Below are 15,269 nucleotides of genomic sequence, written 5' to 3'. Positions count from 1 at the left end.
CAATTTAAAAAAGCTGAACTTAGATTGGAATGGCTATGAAGTGTAGGTAGCTTTTTCATATTTTTGATATAGACCTTAGGCATTTATTTTAAGTAAACTACCCTTGGCTTCAGGAAACGTTTAGTATTTGAATTTTAGCCTTGCATTTTATAATACAGAGAAGTAAAACTGTAGGCTTGCTTTAGATACAGTCACAGGGGTTTGCCGTGATGACTTTTTTATGTAATAAGGGGGAAATATACCTTAATTAATAGGCATAAATGCTCAGTTTTCTCCCCCGTACACATTTTTAGTTGTTGTCCAGACATTGTGATACTTATGCAAACAGTATGCGATATCTTAGGTAGGAATCAGAATTTTAAGGTAAGAATATTTAGAGTTATATATGTTTCAAACTTTCAAACTGGACATTTTACATGTCCATTATATAACCATAATTAAATTTTCAAAAAGACAATACCTGTCTTTAATATAAGTGATGCGCTAGCATTTTTTTTTTTTTTGAGACAGGGTCTCACTTTCTCCCAGGCTGGAGTGTAGTGGTGCGATCATGGCTCACTGCAGCCTCCGCCTCATAGGCACGAGAGATCCTCCCACCTCAGCCTCTCAAGTAGCTGGGACCACAGGTATACAACACCATGCCCAGCTAATGTTTAAAATTTTTTGCAGAGACAGGGCCTCCCTCTGTTGCTCAGGCTGGTCTGGAATTCCTGGGTTCAAGTGATTCTCCTGTTTCATCTACCCAAAGTGCTGTGATTACAGGCATGTGCCACTGCCTGGCCCTATATAAGTGGGATGATGACTTTAGCCTAGGAGTTCCACAGCAGCCTGGGTAACATGGTACAAGACCCTGTCTCTACAAAAACTAAAAAAATTAACTGGTCATGGTGGCACCTGCCTGTGGTCCCAGCTACTCCAGGAGGCTGAGGCAGGAGGATAACTTGAGCCTAGGAGTCGAGGCTGCAGTGAGCTCTGATCTTGTCATTGCATTCCAGCCTGGGTGACAGAGTGAGACCTTGTCTCTTAAAAAAAGTTACTGGCTACCTGATTTTTCATAGGAAAAAAACTTGAACTCTGCTCTAAACCTCATACGTCATACAAAAATTAACTCAAAATGGATCGTGGGATAAAATGTAAAATGCAAAATAAAGATGAAAAGAGGAGCTAGAGACTGGGAGAAACTATTTGCAAACCACATGTCTGATAAAGGCCTCATATCTATAATATATAAAGAACTATCAAAATTCAGCAGTGAAACCAAATCGTCTACTTTGAAAATGAATAAAAGACCTGAAGAGACATTTCAGATAACATATAAGCACATGAAAAGATGTTCAACATCATGAACCATCAGAAAAATGCACACTAAAGCCACGTCACTATACACCTATCAGAATGCCTAAAATAAAAAGTAGTAACAAGACCAATGCTGGTGAGGACGCAGGGAAACGGGATCACTCACACTTGGCTAGTGGGAAAGGAAGACGGTACAGCCATTCTGGAAAACAGCTTGACAGTTTCTTAAAAAACTCAATGTGCAATTGCCATAGGAGGCAGCACTCACATTCATAGGCAGTTATCCCAGAGAAATGAGGACTTATGTTGACACAAAAGCCTTTATGTATCTCTTCATAGCAGCATTATTTATGAAGGCTAGAAACTGGAAACAGCCCGGAGACTGCTCAGCAGGTGAATGGTTAAACAAACTGGTGCACCCAGGCCCCAGATACCACTCTGCAGTAGTTAATGACATCCTTGTTCATCAGTTTTTCAAACTAGAAACCACCATCATGCTTACTCCCCTTTTTTCCAACCTGGGTCTGAGTGGATTTCATTTTGCATTTCTTTCCAATGTATTTTCCCTCTGTCCTTTCTGCTTGCGCCTCATGCCTGATTTGAACTGTTTTAAGAGCCACCAAATTGTTTCTCTGCCTCATCATGGAATCCTTTCTACACTTCATGCCCCATATTGTCATTGGAGCAATCTTTCCAAAACATGAACAAACTAACTTAAAAGAAATATCCCAGGTAGCCTTCCAAATAAGAATAAGCTTTCTGTTAGAAGTTTGACTTCTTGTCTATAGGGAACCCCAGGACTGTAGAGAGACGGATTTGCTGTCTGCATTTTAAGATCAGGCAGAAATCCCTGGAGGGGCCCATGTGGAATAGTGGCACAAATACCGGTTCTAGAATCAGAAGCCCTCATATCCTGGTTCTAACACTAGCTGGATGTTCTTGAGAAAGTTTTGGTTTCAAACCTCAGTATGAGGAAGCATACTCAAGGGATCACACAAGGCTACTGGGAGGAGCAGATGAGGGGCATGGTGAACATGCTGTGTAATCCGTGAAGCACGTCGTATGTGTGAGAAGTGGAGCTGTGTGAATAGTGGTTCCGGAATCATTGTGTGAAAATGATGGAAAGCACATTCGTAGTTCTGCCTGATGATACCACTGGGCACCTGTGTTGTACGTGACTGCAACATGGGTGAGGCCCGGGTCAGTACAGCTCACAGTTTGGTTTTCATTCAGTTAGAAAGGCCCGAGAGGACCCTTCCCCCCTCCAGCTGTAGGAAGGAGGCGGCTGTCTCCTGCCTCTATTTGGTGGGATTGTCTGTGGCTCCTTAGGGACAGCAATGTAGGGAGTTGGGGAAGAAAGGCGGCCTGACTGCTAACTAGTCAGCCTTCCCCCACGAAGGAGTGGAGGGGTCATTTCGTGGTAACTTGCCAAGTCTTTCTTAACCCATCTGCTCTTAGAAATGACCAGCATGACAAGTAAAAGACCCGTTAGAGACAGATGGGCTGTGTGTCCCGTGCCTTTATGGCTTTGTGGCCTCAGAGCTGCCAGAACTCGATAGCTTTCTGGGGAACTGTGGGTCAACCAAGGGGCTGCAAATAGTGAGAGGAAGAAAATTCACCGTCGCTGCTCTGGTCTGGGAGTGATTACTGAGGAGAGCGGCATGGAGGGCCCAGCCGTGGGGTCCCTCTCAAACACACCCTGACCGCAGTGGGAATGCGGGTCTCAACCTCTCTAGGCCTCTGTGATTTTCGTCTGTCACATACTCACCTCCAGCAGGGACGTCTATGGTGATGAGATGAGGGAGCATCCTATCACATGTGGCACTTAGTAGGCTTGTGGTGAGTGGACGCTGGCGTCAGTGTAACAGGAGACTGGGCGCTGCGTGTGGACGCACTCATGTGCTGGTGGCATGGGTGGACAGAGGAGAAAGGGACGCTCTGCCGTTCTCCTTTTGGTCTGTCACCCCCGCTGTTGTGAACAGAATCCGTGAGTGTATTCTGTTGCCCCAGTCAACTTGGTAGGCTGATTGTTCAATTTTCTGCTTCCAGTTTTGATTTCCTAAGAATGGGAAAAGGAATACTTCAGTTACTTTTCTGGTTGATGGCATACATTCCTTGATATCACCTTAATGCTTTTTAATTTCGATGTACTTTGGATGCTGGAGCTTGCCTGACATCTGTGTTTTTATGCCTCACCCTCTCACATAACTGTTGGCCACACCAGGACCAGAGAGAAGTGACCAGACCGATTGGTAGCAGGGCTAGGACTGGAACTTCCCAGCCTTTTGTTGCCCAGCAGGCTCTGTTTTCTGTATTGCACTGCTCTTCCCTATTTCGACCCCTGTTAGGACAGTGGATGTGAAATGTAGCTGGGCGCTTTTGGGGGTGTGCTAGGAGTGTGGCAGATGCCTGAGATTGGCATTTTCTGAATTCTGATTTCTCATGGCTCAGAGTCAGTCTCTAGGCTACTGACCGGGAAGATACAGGAAGTTGTTTTGTATGACAAACTATGCCAGGGCATTTTTTTCACCTGGCAATTTATTTGGTTTGGACTGGAATAAATCTCTGCTATTGGTTTCTTTGCCAATATTATTAGGGAGTGGAGCCTGACTTGTTAACTTAGCCCGATTCGTAGTGCTTAGAATCTCAGTGAGTGTGTGTTGAACGGAGCGAAAGTGTGAGAGCATCTTGGACAGTGGTTTGCAAACCTAGCTGCATCTGGGGGGCTGTGAAAAAAGCATGCGTGCTTACTCCAGACCAGTTGAAATAGAATCTGCAGGAATGGAGCCTGGGCAGCTGTAGTGCTGTTAAAAAAAAAAAACCCCAGGTGTTTCTGATATACCGTACAGGTTGAGATCCACTGATCCACAGTGAATTGGAGTCCTGGATCATAGACATGCCTTACGCTTTCACCAGCTTAGAATGGCTCTTATGCTTTAGAACTGTGAAAAAGTGTTATGCAACAAATGTGGAAATAGCCTAAATGCCACATCCTGTTACTACCTGTCATGAAGTATATTTACCAGTTATTCACTCTGTTCTGATCTCTACCCATTCCACGTTTTCTTCATGGAACAATAATTTGACAGTTGGTTATGCAGAACCAGAGTAAGTCTAGTTTGATTGGCAGGAAACGATTTTGGGTATGAAGTACTCTTTAGACATTTATTGAACTCTTGTTTGTACCACCGCTGTGCTGGACAGTTTATAGATATTACTTCTTTAAACAAGGCCTATGGAGTCAGGCTGCCTGGGTTTTGCTAACTAGCTGTGCCATTTGGGACAAGTTTTTAAGCTTATATAAACCTGACCTTCATCTATGAAATGGGATGACAAGGGGTCATTATCATCTTACAGGATCGTGCAAATGTGTGTGTAAAGTGCTTAGTTTGGTGCCTAACACATAGTAACTACTCAGTAAAGTTATTATTACACCATCATCATCATATTTAAATGTAAATATTAAGAGCTAATAAATTTGTAAAAGGTACTATACCTTTACCCCTTGAACCAAAGACTACTTTAGTTTTAAGTGGTTGGGTTAATTTATGCCTTAAATATTGGCCTCTTGAATACCTTGAATTTCAATTGAACGTAGCCAGAGGATTTCATAATTGGACCATTGCCTCTGGAAGTTGGAGTTTTGTTTGTTTGTTTGGTTTCACTTCCTACACTAAGCATGCGGCTGTGCACACCTTTATGATGACTTCTGGTACTGGGGAATCAAAGTTTCATTAACCTCTTTGGAGGAGATGATCTTATGCTATATGAAGCACTCAGACTTTGTTAACTGTGTACCATCCAGACAAGAGCAGGTGCTTCCCATGGCAGCCTGTCCTTTTCTTAGCTCTCTCATCAATCTAGCCTGTTCCTTCTATTCCTCTTTATACTAGAACTTCTCTTTGAACAAGGAATGTTGTTTTGTCACTGCTAGGTCCCTAGCAATTAGTAATGCCTAGCATATACTAGGTGCTTCCTGAATGTTAATAGGTGATAATCTAGCAGAACACAAGATAAATCCACAGGTTGAGATTTAAGCTGTGTGGTATGAATGCTGCATTGGCAAACTTATTCAATCAATTTTGTTAATGCAAGTTTAACATATCTTAGTAACTGACTTAGTTCAGGAATCATTTACTGAATGTCTTCTAGGCCAGACATTGGGGACAGAAAGGTAATAATATATGATCCCTGCCTCATGCACAGGAAGTCTAGTGCGATGGACAGACACGTGCCAATGGCTGCCATGGAATATGGTGAGCATTAAGATAAAGGGGCACCCTGTGTGCCCTTGGAGCATAGAGCAGGGCTTGTGTTCTGGGAACAGGGGCTCCATGTGAAAACACAATTTAAATTTTCTTTTTTCTTTCTTTTTTTTTTTGTTTTTTTTTTGAGACAGAGTCTTGCTCTGTGGTCCAGGCTGGAGTACAGTGGTGTGATCTCGGCTCACTGCAACGTGCTCCCCCGAGGTTCAAGCGATTCTCGTGCCTCAGCCTCCCGAGTAGCTGGGATAACAGGTGTGCACCACCACGCCCGGCTAATTTTTGCATTTATAGTAGAGATGGAGTTTCACCGTGCTGGCTGGGCTGGTCTTGGACTCCTGACATCAGGTGATCCTCCCACCTTGGCCTTCCAAAGTTCTGGGATTATAGGCATGTATGTATTCATCCTTTTAAATATCTGCGGGTAGCACTTAACTTTAAATGGGTACTAATTAAACTATTGAATGACTTTAGTATGGATTGAATGACTTTGCTCAGGCCTCGTTTTTAATTTCCTTCATTAGAGGAAAAAAAAAAAAATGCAGGTTGAAAATCCCTCATCCAAACTGTTTGGAACCAGAAGTGTCTCAGATTTTTTTGCATTTTTGGATTTTTGAATATTTGTATTATACTTGCTGGTTGAGCATCCTGAATTCAAAAATCCAGAGTCTGAGCTCTTCCAATGAACATTTCGTTGAGCGTCACGCCGGCACTCAGAAGTTGTGGATTTCGGAGTTTCTGGTTAGGGAGACTCATCCTGTATGGGCGCTGGGTTGTTGCAGGAGTTCCGGACCAGAGGTTGGGTGACTAGGGTTTGGTTTTCGCTTTGTTACTAAACAGGCTGTTTTCTCCCATAAGCTCAGCTTTAGGTCCCCCGGTTGTCAAAGAAGGGAATGGGCCGTCTGATGTTGAAGGTCTCTGTTAGTTTTGACTTGGAGACACCTGGCTTCAGTTCATCTTCCTTAGGAGTGGACAAAGAATATGGGAATTTTGAAATTGTTAGTCAACATCTACAGGGTTGTTGCAGCCTAGTTTTGGGTAAAGGTCATCTTTAGTGAGCCCAGGGAGAAACAGTGGTTTAGCTGTCCGCTGAGAGGGGTAAGCGGTTCTATTAATTTTCCTCTGTGGTAGTAGAAGCATTGTTAAGGGTGACAGCGTTAGTGGAGCAGGCTGGAAAGAGGAGGAGAACTCACTGTTACAGGTTATATTGAATGTGTTTTCAGTCACTAAATGCTTTTTGTGATATGTTTTTCAGGATGTCAGTGTTGTGTGATTTCTCTGTGTTAAGCACAGGAAATTTAACATCAGCAAAAAAGAATGCTGTTTCTTTTTTTTTTTTTTTTCCTTTGAGATGGAGTTTCGTTCTTGTCGCCCAGGCTGGAGTGCAGTGGCGTGATCTCAGCTCACTGCTACCTCGGCCTCTTGAGTTCAAGCGATTTTCCTGCCTCAGCCTCCCGAGTAGCTGGGATTACAGGTGCTCACCAGCATGCCCGGCTAATTTTTATATTTTTAGTACAGATGGGGCTTTGCCATATTGACCAGGCTGTTCTTGAACTTTTGACCTCAGGTGATCCTCCTGCCTCGGCTTCCCAAATTGCTGGGATTACAGGCATGCGCCGCCACACCTGGCCTTGAATGTTCTTTCTATGGGAAGCTACAAAAGCCAGGTTTTGAGTCTAGTGGCAGAAAACCTCTTCTTCATTGTTGAGCTGTGCTGTGAGCTTGGAGGGCTTCAAGGCCAGCTGGAAAAGCTGTAGTATTTTATGTCAGTTGGCTGTCTTGGAGAACTTAATGAGCACTGGGCTGGAGTGACACTGTCAGAGTTCATGAGCGGTTTGAGGCTCTCAAAGCCTAGATACTGGGGTTGCCCAAATATATTGGCTGGACTCACTATTTCTCTCGGGAGTCGGGGGTTGGAAAATGCTGTGGTCTTAACTCTGCTCTTAATTTGATGGTGCTGTTATGAATGGTAAGAATGATTTCATACGTTTGCATTTTGCTTTGTAATTCACAGAGAATTTAAAAATCCGTTATCTGATTTTATTCCCTCAGCAGTTCTGTGAAAAAGGCAGAGCAGTTTTCCTATCTTCTGTTTTCCCGTGATTCTCTTGTGGCTCACAGAAGCTAAGAGCCTTCACCAAGGTCACAGGGTGAATGAGTCGCAGAGCTGGGAGTAGAGGCTCAGGTTTCTAGGGACCCTGTTTCTTCCTCGAATAGCTCGCCCTCGTGGCGCTATGCTCAGGTAAGGGCACATGCTCGGTTTGGTCTTTTGTAAATCCCTGCCCCATTTCGGGGGAGGTTCTTGGGAGGCTTCTATTCATTTTGGAGCATTTAAGTATCTTGTCCTCTCTCCCTCTTCCCAGATGCATGGGCATTTCTGCAGGCCCCCAGGCTGGCCCTTGTCCATGGGGGCGTCTCCTGCCTCCACATTGTTTGCATGCTCCCTTCTGAAGGTTCTCTTCCCGGCATGGAACCCCCTCGTGCTGCCTCCACACTGCAGGCTGTTTGGTAAATGTTCCTGACTCAGCATCGTTGCTTTCTAGAAATGGGACGGGGTATGGATGCCAAGTTCTTTTCTGTGTGAAGTCTGCGATTGTATCATCTTGCCTTCCCCGTGTGTCTTTCTTGAGGTTGTCGCTGTGTGGCGGTCATCTGTGTTCCCTAGTGTGCCTCCCTTGGAGTCCCGGCCGTAGCAGACATGCAGTCAGTGTTCATGGCCTAAATGAGAGGAAGGCCAACAGAGCCATTAAATCCGGGAAATGGCAAGTGAAGGAAAGGAATTTTTATTGAAGGCATGTGAAAAAGAAATCTTTTTAGAAAAGTTGACCTGTTTCTCAACTAGAGTTGAATTTCAGCTCAGAAAAGCAGCTGTGTGCCCAGAGGGCTTTGGGATTTCAGTTTGTGACAGATGAATTGAATTTGTTGTTGTATGAATGTGCTATGCATTTGTGGTTTTATTAGGCCTTTCTCCCAAATGGAATCGATTTTTCTATAAAAGTCACACTTCCTTTTTGAGAAGTGTAACACTAATTGTATGGGATGGTCTCCCAAAAGATGACCTGCCAGGAACCAAACACTGCCTGAGACTCACGGCCCCTGGTTTCTGCCTGTGCAGCTGCAGGGCAGAGAGGCACGCTCGAGCTGAAATCAAGACGCATGTCTGCATCTTCCCTTTCTTGACTGCTGTTTCGTCTCTGAGCTGGCCTGCCTTCAACGTCTAGGAGCTTGGTGGGTGTAGACACATTACGGTACGGAGGAGGGATATGGTGTTACAACAGCCAGGAGACTCGCTGAACTCTCTGTTCTCTTCCTGTCACTGCTCTGACTTTGTATAAGTCACATGTGTAGGGCTGTGCCCAGTGGCTTACACCTGTAATCCCAGCACTTTGGGAGGCTGATCTGGGAGGATCTCTTGAGCCCAGAGTTTGGAACCAGTCTGGGCAACATGGTGAAAGCCCATCCCTACAAAAAATAAAAATTAAAAAATTAGCCAGGTGTGGTGGCTCATGCCTGTAATCCCAGCTACTGGAGAGGCTGAGGTGCGAGAATCACTTGAGCCCGGGAAGTCGAGGCTGCAGTGAACCATCATCATGCCACTGCACTCCAGCCTGGTCAGAGCAAGACCTTTTCCCAAAAATCCAAAAACAAACAAAAACCCATGTGTAATAGTAGCAGTAGCTAACTTTTGAAAGTTTGGAGAACAGTTCCTAAATACCTGTGACCATGGACAACTTACTTAGCCTTTCTCTGCCTTAGTTTCCTCATCTATGAAAAATGAGAGAATATGGTACTGATCTTGCAGGATTTCAATGAGAACTAAACGAGATCAAACTCAGAGCCTGGCACCTCGTGAGCCCACACTCAATGTTGTTATTTCAACATTTTAGAGGAAAATGAATGCTAATGGGTCATTATGGCTAAATATAGTCTATCACTGGTGTTACTCATGGTATTGGAAGGAACGTGAATTCCATATAGATAGTGTGATGGAGAAAGTATTTTGGGCATTGGCAGTATTGATTCAAAGAACAAAGGACGTGTCTGTCCTGTGTGGAGAGCCGTTTCCGCTTGTTTCTTTAAATGCTATGGGAAAAGCCGTGGACCCTGTGCTCTCTGCCCGACAGCTTCAGTCTCCGCGTATTGATTTGGCCAATTGTCGCTCGCTGTCATCATGGTAGCAGCAACGGAAGGGACAGTTTGTCTTGACTTGCATTTTTGTGTGTTTGTGCTATTTATAGACAATTAAGACATGGAAGCCTGTTTATGGCAAGCTGGCAAATTCAGCAAAACATGGAAAAACTCGTTAGCACAGTTTGCACGTGTGCGGGCACAGAGCAGCCAAATAAACACACACATTTTCCTGTATTTTAAAACTCTCTGGAAAAAAAAAAAAAAAGACATTAAACCATTGCCCAGATGGCTTCTAGAGCTAGAGCTTTTTCCTTGAAGTACATGAGTATGGCTGTCAGACATCTGAAACCCGAAGCCATCTTAAAACATCATTTTGATGCTACCCACTATCCGCCCTTTTTTTCCATTTGTAAGGGACAAGGATCCAGGAAGGGAAGTATCAGCTTACAAAGGCTTTTGTTACAATTAATCGTTCATGTTCTTTTTTTTTGGTATCTTATTCTCTGTTTACATTTTATTTTTATTTTATTATTATTTTTTTTTGAGACAGATCCTTGCTCTGTCACCCAGGCCGGAGTGCAGTGGTGTGATCTCGGCTCACTCCAACCTCTGCCTCCCAGGTTTAAGTGATTTTTGTGCCTCAGCTTCCTGAGTAACTGGGATTACAGGCGTGTGCCACCACGTCCAGCTAATTTTTATGTTTTTAGTAGAGACAGGGTTTCTCCGTGTTGGTCAGGCTGATCTTGAACTCCTGAACTCAGGTGATCTGCCTGTCTCAGTCTCCCAAAGAGCTGAGAGTACAGGTGTGAGCCACTGCGCCCGGCCGCTGTTTCCATTTTGTAACGCTAGCGTCACCCCAGTGTAGGGTGGCTAGGCGTATTCTTCTTTCCTGTTTCCTGGTGTATTTTCCTCTAGAGTATTGATCTCTCTTTAACATACTTTTTGTTTGTCTGTTTCTACCTACAAAAATATATGTTCCCTGTTATATCACCAGTGCCTGGCACATAGATAGTCAATATTTGTTGAATGAATGAATGAATGAATGAATGGGCTGAAAGAACCTTATTCTTCTTTCTTCTGTCACTTCCCACCAAATGCTTTTGGAAAACGCTATGTGAACAGGGATCATAAGCAGGAGAGGTTACACACATGGCTGTGGGATAGCCCATCATCCTCAGATACTTGTCTGGAAGGAGGTGGAGTACTTGAGTAGAAATGATACAAGATAACTTCTTCAGAAAATCAGCCAAGTGTCACAGCTTTTCACACAGGCGTGTGATGTTTGCGTATGTGTGTATGAAGAGCTGTCGTGGCCTAGAATCACGAGCCTTTAGATCCCCTGTACAGATAGAAAAATAAAGGCCAAGGGCCAGGAGTGCTGCAGACCACCGAGGTAGAGTCCCTGTCTGCCCTTCTCAGTGTCCGGGCACTTCTCACTGCACTCCCCTCTTTACTGCTAAAGCCACCTTCCCTGACTCTGAATGTGTAACCACGAGGGAGAAAATGTACTCCAGGCTCACAGTTTGTGGAGAAAAAGCCCAGCAGCTGAAAATAATGTTCACAAAGTTTGTACCTAGAAAAAGTGGCCATTTCTATCATGTCTTTAAATTTCCCTGTTTCTCATACATTTTATAAACAAGACATTAGAAGGAGATTCGGGAACAGCAACTTTAGAACAAAGGGTAAAAAATCAAACCTAGAGCATTCCAGTTTCTGTTTTCTTCTCAGTTTAGGGCTGAGGTACTTTAGCTTCCTGTCTAAGGGACTACTCAAATCTGATTAGAAGCCATTGTGGGCTGGTAATTATCCATAATTTTAGGAATACAGATGCAGCACCAACTCTGTTCTCTAACAGCAGGCTTATTAATTTTAAATTTGCATGGCAGGAGAATCAGATGGCGAGGCGGGATAAGTGTTCAGATGCTTGGTCATTGATAGCTTTTTACTTCCACGTATCACATGGGGATTTGGGACTCGGGGAGCCCACTGAGAACTGATGATTGTCTGTCCCCTAACCAGCTGGGTTCTTTTTCCTCCTGAGCTCAGAAAGATTGTTCCTACTGCAGCCAGGGAAGACAGGTTGTTGACTGGTTAGAAATCATGGCAGGTTATTTTCTTCACCCGCAGTTCGCAGTTGGAAAGCAGAGCTATCAAAAGTTATCTTCTCTATTGTATTTCAAATCTGGGTGTTTAAAAAATTATATAAGCAAATTAAGCATTTATTTAATGGTAGTTGTGTGTGTTCTTGATGTGAATGAGAGGTGCATTCCCTGGTAAAATCCCTGGGACTTTATAGGAGGCTGTGAGCCTTAGAAGAGAAGTTGCTTTTCTAGATGATCACGTAGACATGATGCTGAGCACTAGACAAAAATGTTGATTGAAGTGATTTTAAAAAATTTTGTCTGAGTTCAGATTTTACACCAATATTTAGAAAATCAGCAAAAGAACTTGGAGGAATGTTCTCAGGCATCCAGTTCAGCCCCCTGCGCACATTGTCATAAAATCCGAGTGTGCGTACAGGGAGACACATTCTTTTCTGTTCTCATCGCAGGTCCTTCCCTGGCTCTGCAGCTGTCTGTCATGCACGTCCGTGTGAGGAGACCACCAAACAGGCTTTGTGTGAACAATAAAGTTTTTTAATCACCTGGGTGCAGGCAGGCTGTGTCCGAAAAAGAGAGTCAGCGAAGGGAGATAAGGGTGGGGCCGTTTTATAGGTTTTGGGTAGGTAAAGGAAGATTACAGCTAAAGGGGGGTTGTTCTCTGGTGGGCAGGAGTGGGGGTCACAAGGTGCTCAGTGTGGGAGCTTTTTGAGCCAGGATGAGCCAGGAAAAGGAATTTCACAAGCTAATATAATCGCTTAGGGCAAGGACCGGTCATTTTCACTTCTTTTGTGGTAGAATGTCATCAGTTAAGGCGGGACAGGGCATTTGCACTTCTTTTGTGATTCTTCAGTTACTTCAGGCCATCTGGGTGTATACCTGCAAGTCACAGGGGATGCGATGGCTCGGCTTGGGCTCAGAAGCATGACATTGCCCTCTTCCCGACCTTCCCTACCTTTTCCCTCCTGTGCGGTTCTCTCACAAAGTGAATGGCCTCAGCCACAGCTTCTCTGCAGCTGCATCAGACTGTGGAGACAGGAGTGGTGGCTCCTGCAGGGCCTGCTGTTCCCACGGAGCCCAGTCTTGCTTGCCGCTGCAACCTGGTCACCATTTTGCACCGAAAGTATGTAATTCTACGGAATGAGAGCCAACATGCTGGGAATGAAGGCGTCTTTATCACGGTGCTCTGCATATTTTAATCTTGGGTGGAAAGTATGGAAAAGTATGTGAAACCTGTGGTATGATGTCAGAAGGACGTTGTGAACCTGATGTGGACTGAGGATGTTCAGGTGCAACAGGCACCCCGGCTTCATTAAATGAGACTTCTCCATCTCCCTGCCAGGCACGCACAGGTGTATGGCCACATCTTATGTGTTATCCTTATCTAGAGTGTGCCTTGGCATCATGCTTAAAGTTACATGATGATATTCTGCCTCATAGAGTAGGTCCCAAACCACATTCAACACAGAAATGTACTCTTGCTGTTCTACATCGAAAGTGCTTTCATATACCAAGTGGGAGAGCAGTCCTAAAATCCTAAAATCTGGGCTGGAATCACAGAAGGAAGGCTTTGGGAAGCAACAGATTCCCTAGTCCAAAGCTGGGTTTTGATGAACCTAGAAACAGGACCAAGAGAAGTGAATTTGCCTAAGGCCCAGACAGTGTCTCACGGTAGCATTTGAACGTAGCAGTTTCTTGACCTATTTCTTTAAATGATTAGTCATGCTTCCTCTGATTCCTATATAAATGTATTCCTCATTCATTCTTTTGTTTCAGTGAATTATCGCAGTGCTACCACGTAACAGTATTTGAGTCAAAATGTGGCAGTGTTTATCCCTTTCCAAGGTTTTTAGTTGCACAGTTTGTCAAAGTTGTGCTTACAGTTTCTTGTTGGTTGCAAGGTGTCCTTTCAGAAGCCGATTGTGTGGTGTATTTACATTGCTTGTTGGAGGTAGTTTGGTTAGAACCTACTTCGAGTGGCTGGCGTGGGCCTGGGGGACAATGACAGCTGCCTGCTTCATGGGCAGAGATGAAGTAATTGCTTCCTAGGAAGTACCATCCTCCTGGCCACACTCTCCAGCCCATTTCCTTTGTGGTGGTTTCCTCGCATCTGCACGTTTCTGGCTTCATGTGAGTCTCATTGATTTTAGCATATGACTTCAGGCTGTGGGGAAGAATGGCCATGTTAGCCCAGAGATGCACACAAAGGAACAACTGGCTAAATGTGAGGGAAGACATTCTTACAGGGGGTTTCATTTCTTTTATTCTTTAACAGGCAGTCTGGGAAGCATTCTGGATACTTGGCCTGCACTGTCACAGCTCCTCCCTGCAGGATCTCAGATGTTTGGAGATTGTAGTGATAACTGTTATCATTGAGAATGTCATTCTCACAGGCTCTAATAAGTTAGGATTTATTCAGTGTTAATTTGTTAAAGACAACTGTGTTTCTACCAAATCCATGGGAGACGTTTCTCCTGGCAGTGTTGCTGGGGGTATTCCCGTGGCTTAGTCTTAGGGAAACACACGCCTTTGAATACTGCTGCAGCTGTGAGTACCCAAAGCGCACCACAGTACTTTTGCCATACGGGGTGTTAGTCACTGATACACGTCTCAGTCAGACCTGATGGATTCTTGACCTCTTCCTTTTTTAATTTTTTAATTTTTATTTTATTATTATTTTTTTAAGAGCACAACCCCTCAGGTGGCCACCATGAATCTCTGGTGTTTTCAGTTGGCTGCAGCCTATTTGCCGTCTCTGGTTCAAACATGCTCGAAGCCTGATGATGCTTCCCTCGGTTGTTCTTCTGCTGTGTGACCTCCGCGCCCGCAGGGTTCAAGACTGTCAGAGCTGGGAGCCACCTTCACAACTACCAGGGTTTCCGGAACCTCCTTTATCTAGCCCTGGGGATGGAAGAGATGTCATCAGAGGCGGAGGCTTATTAGGTTTACATGCCATTGATAACGAATGAGGAGGTTTTCTTTTATATAAGGGGAACTTCTTATAACGTGCTTTAGTAGGATAAAGAAGCTTTTGAGGTTTGCTTTCTCTGGAAAGATAATTTGTGATCCTGCTGTTGCTTTCAACAAAAATATAATTTGCATACCAGTGCATGTTGTATTACTGAGCACTGGCTGACAAGTGGTTCTTAACTCGTCATTCACTCCGCCACTGTTTCTTGAATGGCATATGTGTGCCAGCCGTAGTAGGAACTTGCTAGGCTCTAGGACTAACCGTTATGAAACGAGGGTCCTGGGGGAAGCAAATGCATATAACTATAAAGGTTTGAGGGGATATCAGAGGGGGTGCCTATAGGTGGAAAACTTCGTTCATTCATTGTCCCATCTAGGAGGTTTTGTGTCTTAGCAACGTGTTCCAAAGCAACACATCCCTCTATCAAAATATTCATCATATTAAATTGAAATTCTCTGCTTAGGTATGTATTTTTCTGACTAAGTTTAGAACTGCTTAAGGACAGGCTAT

The 15,269-nt window shown here is 44.3% G+C and overlaps 1 pseudogene; it reads left to right on the top strand.

Moving 5' to 3' along the window:
- Positions 1-5,515: 5,515 nt before the first annotated feature.
- LOC114675866 (SH3 domain and tetratricopeptide repeat-containing protein 1-like) overlaps positions 5,516-15,269 on the top strand; it is a 29,497-nt pseudogene continuing 19,743 nt past the window's right edge.

The sequence above is a fragment of the Macaca mulatta genome, chromosome 13 (assembly GCF_049350105.2).
Source record: "Macaca mulatta isolate MMU2019108-1 chromosome 13, T2T-MMU8v2.0, whole genome shotgun sequence".
NCBI classification, from domain to species: Eukaryota; Metazoa; Chordata; class Mammalia; order Primates; family Cercopithecidae; genus Macaca; species Macaca mulatta.
This window is presented reverse-complemented; position numbering and strand designations above follow the sequence as displayed.